This window comes from Simochromis diagramma, unplaced genomic scaffold (genome assembly GCF_900408965.1).
Source record: "Simochromis diagramma unplaced genomic scaffold, fSimDia1.1 OVJJ01000419.1, whole genome shotgun sequence".
NCBI classification, from domain to species: Eukaryota; Metazoa; Chordata; class Actinopteri; order Cichliformes; family Cichlidae; genus Simochromis; species Simochromis diagramma.
In genome coordinates, this window is record NW_024387244.1 from 2,268,518 (window position 1) to 2,274,883 (window position 6,366).

Here is a 6,366-nt window from a genome sequence, read left to right on the forward strand (position 1 = left end):
GAAGGTGCAAACAAGGAAGTGCATAATGTTATGACTCATGTACTAACAAGCAAAACATCTTCCACATCCAGCATAGTACCAGTATTTGTGTCAGTTGCATCTGAGCCTGAGAAAGAAATACTTACATATGCCCTGCTTGACACCCAGAGTGACTCATCCTTTATTTTAGAGGATTTGGCCTCAGAACTAAATATAGATGCCCAACCAGTGCAGTTAAAGCTTAGCACCATGACTTCCGTCGACACAGTTGTTGCAAGTAAACTTGCCAACAACTTACAGGTGCGTGGGTTTGACTCTGAGACTCCTGTCCGAATAGAACAAGCCTACTCTCGTGACTTTAACCCAGTTGACAAGTCTCATATCCCTACCAAGGAAACTACACTTCAGTGGCCACACCTTGAAGGCTTAGCTAACAAGTTACAGCCATTGCAGAACTGTGAAGTAGGTCTATTGATTGGTTATGACTGCCAATCTGCGCTAGCCCCCCTAGAGATTGTCACAGGCAAAATAAACAAACCTTTCGCACAAAGAACCCTACTAGGATGGAGTATTATTGGTTCTGGTAATCCCCACCTAGACAGAGAAGGTAACCAGAGTTATGTGCACAGGATCACAGTCAAAGAAATGCCCATACTATCAGCTACAGATGTACTCAAAGTCCTAGAGACTGACTTTAATGAGAGAAACTATGAGGATAAGTATGTATCTCAGGATAATGTTCGCTTCATACAAATCCTCAGTGATACAATAAAACAAAGACCAGATGGGCACTATGAGATGCTGCTTCCTTTCAAGGGCAATGATCCACCAGCTCTTACCAACAAAAGGCTAGCCACAGTCCAACTGCAACACCTGACGAAAAGGCTAAAGGCTGATAAACAGTATAATGAACATTACTGTTCCTTTATGAGAGACATTATCAGCAGTGGTGATGCAGAATTAGCCCTTCCTTTGTCTGATGGCGAGACTGCATAGTACATCCCACACCATGGGGTATATCACCCGAAAAAACCAGCCAAGCTAAGAGTCGTCTTTGACTGTTCAGCAAAATTTCTCGGTGTCTCATTAAACGACACTCTTCTCACAGGTCCAGATATGATCAACTCATTGGTGGGGGTACTCTGTCGTTTCAGAAAGGAAAATGTAGCCATAATCTGTGTTCTCTGTTTGTCCAGATAGGGATGGGCGATATAAACGATATAAATTTGGCCAACGATAGAGATTTTGATTGTACCGCTCTATCGCGATAGCAAATGTTGATGATGTCATCAAGCTGCGCCTGTTTTGGTCGAAAGCATTGACTGTAGAAAACATGGACGACGCGACAGCACCCCAAAAATGAAGCCAAAACGTCTCTATCGCCCCCTGGTGTCTGGCTGCAGTATAGGTCATAAACCCCACCTCCTCCATGTTAGCGGATGGGACTGGGGTTAGACTAAAATAAATTTATTCTCCTCAGATAATTTTTTTCCAAAGATTCTTTCTTTTGTTTTCAATAGTTCTCATCACGTTGACTGATGTCCAAGAGGTCTCCTTTCCCATAAGTTTGATTCTAATTCCTAACACGGTGATGTTAAATTGGGGTGAAATGTCATCGTAGCAGCTTTGACTGGCAGCTGCGGTCACGGTGAAACTTGCGTATCTCTGTTCGGGAATAACAGATAGAGCGTAGGCTCTGAGAGGAGGGACAGCGTTTACGCTACGAAAACACAACTGAGTGTTTTAACCTGACAGCCTGAGGTGTTCTTCAGTAAACGGGACTACCCGACTGAAGGACCCGAGGCCCCGCTGCAATTTTTCGGTAAGTTAAATGTGTTTGTAAGCTACTCCGTAATTACCGTCCATAGCTAGCTCCTGAGACCTAGCTAGCTAAAATGAGCACTCGGCTGTCAGGGTTCGTTTAGCTAACCCATGCAGGTGAATGAATTTACCCTGACTAAAGAAATCAAGAGAAACGCTCCGGGCTGCTCAGTCACTAATTACTGTTACTGTACTTTTATTACAAGTATTATACTTTATAAACAACGCCTCTCGCCCTATGACAGCTGGGATAGGCTCCAGCACCCCCCGCGACCCTGAAAAGGATAAGCGGAAGCGAAAGGATGGATGGATGGATGGATGGTTTTGTTGCCTTTGTGATTACAGGAGCTGCCCTCAGATTCAGACCTCAGCACCACCCAGTGACAGCAGACAGATCATCCAACATATTCATATGTTAACTGCAAAATGAACTGATGAAAATAGTACAAAGGTTAATGAAAGATGCAGCTGTTTTATTGATAAAGCAGAGATCATGTCAACATGTTGGTTGTCTGGTCCAAAGTTTCTGTGGGAACATGACATTTCATATGCACCCAGCCCCTCAGCTGTGTTGTTAGTAGGGGATCCAGACGTCAAAGCACTCAAAGCTCTCACAACTCAAACAAGTGAACAAGACAATATCCTCAGCCATTTGTCAAGGCTTTCAAGCTGGTCAATGCTCCTTAAAGTGGTTGCAAGGATAAAAAAGACTGAGATCCAGCAAAGCTTAGTATGGCAATTTTGTAACAGTAGACGAACGGAAAACAGCTGCCGACACAATAATAAAATAATAAAAAAAAGCTTCTTCAGCAGCAGGCCTTTTCTCGAGAGATGGAAGTGTTGAAGGTGGGAAATTACCTTCTGAGTTCAAGTCCCCTCTTTAGAGTAGATCCAGTACTAGATCAAGGACTTCTCCGTATTGGAGGAAGACTTAAGAAGTCAACACTCTGTCAGGGACTTAAACACCCCATCATCCTCCCAAAAGACCATCACATTACAAAGTTGATCATTGTTCTTTTTCATGCACAGATTTGTCATCAAGGTAGAAGCCAAACTCTCATGGAAATCAGATCAAACTGATTTTGGGTGATTGGTGGGAGCAAGGAAGTTGCAAAACTTATAAGCAAATGTGTTCAATGTGGAAAACTAAGACGTTCACCAGAAGAACAACGCATGTCTGAACTTCCAAAGGAACGAGTTGAAATCTCAGATCCTTTCATGCATTGTGGAATGGACTGTTTCGGACCATTTGTCACAAAACAAGGTCGCAAAGAGCATAAAAGATACAGACTCCTCTTTACATGTCTTTCCTCACGTGCAGTCCACATTGAGATGCTTGAGGATCTTTCTACTGACTCTTTCATCAACGCTCTGAGATGTTTCATCAGCTTAAGAGGAGCTGTTTGTAAGTTGTACAGTGACCAGGGTACAAACTTTATTGGAGCCAAAAATGAGCTCAAAGAGTCTCTTAAACAATATAACACAGATTCCTTAGAAGCATTCCTTGCCAATAAACAGTGTGAGTTTGTCTTCAGTGCCCCATCTGCTAGCCACGCCGGAGGTGTGTGGAAACAACAGATTCGAACCATCCACAATGTTTTCAATGCCACCATTGCTCAATGCCAAGGCAGGCTGGATGACAGCTCTCTGAGAACTCTATTCTATGAGGCGATGTTTATCGTTAATGGCCGACCACTGAGCGTCGATGGAATCAATGATCCTAAATCTCCTGAACCTCTAACTCCAAATGACCTCATAGTGATGAAATCAAAGGTTGCACTGCCTCCACCATGAAAGTTCGCGAAAGAGGACTTATATGCAAGTTAACGGTGGCGCAGAGTCCAGTATCTCACTGAGCAGTTTTGGAGTAGATGGAAAAGTGGCACGTACCACATCAAAATCTTAAAGTCAATGACATAGTCATTATCAAAGAAGAGATGCTTCACAGAAATCAGTGGCAACTGGCTCGAGTGGTTGAAGCACCAGAAGAAGATGATGGTTTGGTCCACAGAGTCAAGCTTCAAGTTGGTGATCGAAGCTTAACAAAGAAGCAGGGAACAGCACACAAACCTCACATAGTTGAGCGATCTGTTCAAAAGCTTGTAGTTCTATTAGAAAATAACTAATTGATGTTTGAATCAATACTGTCACACCAGGCGTATTTTAGCGAAGGTTTATTGATGATGTACTTGAAATTGTGTTGTTCTTGTAGTAATGTGCATATGTTAAAGCTGGAAATCATGTAAAGAATGTTGTTTATAATACATGATTTGGTGGGAGCGTAAAGGTCCAGTTTTGTTTATTGATCTAAGCCTGAGCGGCTACACGTAGTTTCCAGTACAGGGCTCTGTTGCTTAGTTAGCGGCAAGCTGCACTTCCAGCTCAGACCAGTTTTTGTGGTAATGTAAAAATTACTGCACCCATCAAAGCTCTCTCTATTTCTTGCTTGGTCCGGAGGACTGCTACAGCTGTTGAAGCTAAAGGTTTCCTGAAGGAATTTTTCTGCTGTTTTCTGACCAGCGCATGGATTGTTCCCAAGATTGTTTGTGTCTCGGCATTTCCTGCTTCCTGTTGATGTCTGCTTAGTGCCCGTGGTCAGCTTTGATGACCTCCGCCGTGAAACCTGAGGCCGCTGCGTCGGATTTCTCGACTTGCTGAAGCCCGTGCTCCAGCTCCAGCTCCAACTCCAGCTCCTGCTCCTGCCAGGATTGGCCTGGTGAGTGACAGATCGCTTTTGAACGACACTTTTGATCTTCAGGACTTTTTCGGTTCCCGTGATCTGGATTTCCTGTGTGTGACTGAGACGTAGCTGAGTGGTGGCGAGTCCAGCGCTCTGTCTGAACTTCTACCAGTGGATTGCTGCTATTTTAACTCGCCACGGACGTCAGGCGGAGGTGGAGGCACAGCGGCTATTTACAAAAAGAATGACAAATGTAAGCAGTGTTTTCTGAAGCCTTCATTCTCCAGCTTCAAACTTACCTCGCTTGAGGTGAGTCACACAAACCCGGTTTTCTGCGCCTCATCTATCGCCCCCCGAAATACAACAAGAACTTCATAAACGACTTCTCTGATTTTCCAGCTGGGATTATGCCCAACTATGATCATGTTCTTTGATCATTTATTTATGATCAAATTAAAAAATATTTTCCCAAAAGTTTACATAATGAATGACATACAACACAAAAGCAAATGTACTACGTACTAACTCATATCACCATCAATGAAAATAAATTGGGGGTTTCTTATTATTATTTTACAATAATCTCAGTTCAAAGTAATTCAGTGAGTGCTGTCAGGGAACATGTTAACTATCAGAAAGGAGCGGTTAACAGGAAATTAGCCCACTTTAAAGTCCAGAAAGAGTAATTTATCATTTTTATAATATAATTCTGTCCAAAATACTTTGAAACATATGCTGTTGGGTAAATATCATGGTATGCTAACTATATTTAAAAAATAAACTGGGTTGCACCAGCTACCTTGACCTCAAAACCTTTTTTCTGAAGATTAGTATCTATAAGTTGCTGCACATTCAGGACATAGATGTTGCAACACAGATTGCTCATTGCCATTCATTAACTAAAATACACACACACACACACACACTTTCTTTTTTATAAGTTAGTGAGCTTATTTTTTAAACATTAGCTGTGAAGCAATTTAAACACACATGACTTTAGCCTGTACAAATACAACTGACTTGACTTTAGTAAAATACATAAAACTAATGTTACAGACAGCTTAGAGCAAAGAGATATAGGTGTGTTTTGTGCAGATTATTTTCGATACCTATCGTTTAATGTTAATTTTCAACATTTTTAAACTTGTGCTAGCACCGTCTCTTTGCCTAATATTGACATGCTTCCAGTTTTCAAGCTTTTAGTGCCTTTTCATGCTTTATTACATGAAATGGATGGTGTTAGGGAGAAATATTTTCATGTATGGTTAAGATGTCCTTTTATACTTCTATATTTTTTGTATTGCAGGGATAAAGGAAAGTGGAATCAGCCATTCCACAACTTGTTGCCAAAAGATGTAAATAATTCAGGGCCTGTGTGTGTATATGAACAACCCAGTTTCATACAGGAGAAACCTTCTTGGCTCTGGGTGTGATAACAGTGTTCTCTGCAATAAGAAAGAGAGACTTTGTGTCGGTTAAAGCTGATATCAGCATGACAATAAAACATCCCTGATAACAACTGAGGTAAGGTGTTTTCTCGCACGGGGCACTCTGTCAAGTGAGATCTCTCACTGTAAGCCAGTGACTGTTGCCACGTGGAAAGACTATCAGGAGAACAAATCAGAGAGTGCCAAGTCTTAACCACGGCTCTTTCCCTGTGTCATTCTTTCAACCAATCAGACAGATGCACATTCTCATGTAAATCTTTCTATAACTGCTAAGATAGTTTACTCTCTTTTGGAAGTTGACTGCTTGCAGACTGTAGTTTTCTGAACAGAAGAGATCCATGTATGTGCTGATTTTTGATCATCCAATGCTTTAATAAATACACCAAAAGATGAAGCGTTTTGACTGCAGGTTCCTAAAAGTGGATAAATGATCATGAT

At 41.8% G+C, this 6,366-nt stretch overlaps 1 protein-coding gene across 1 annotated transcript in view; it reads right to left on the reverse strand.

Moving 5' to 3' along the window:
- LOC120747113 (vitamin D3 hydroxylase-associated protein-like) overlaps positions 1-6,366 on the reverse strand; it is a 48,956-nt gene that overhangs the window by 32,492 nt on the left and 10,098 nt on the right. The gene's annotated exons all lie outside the window — the stretch shown is intronic.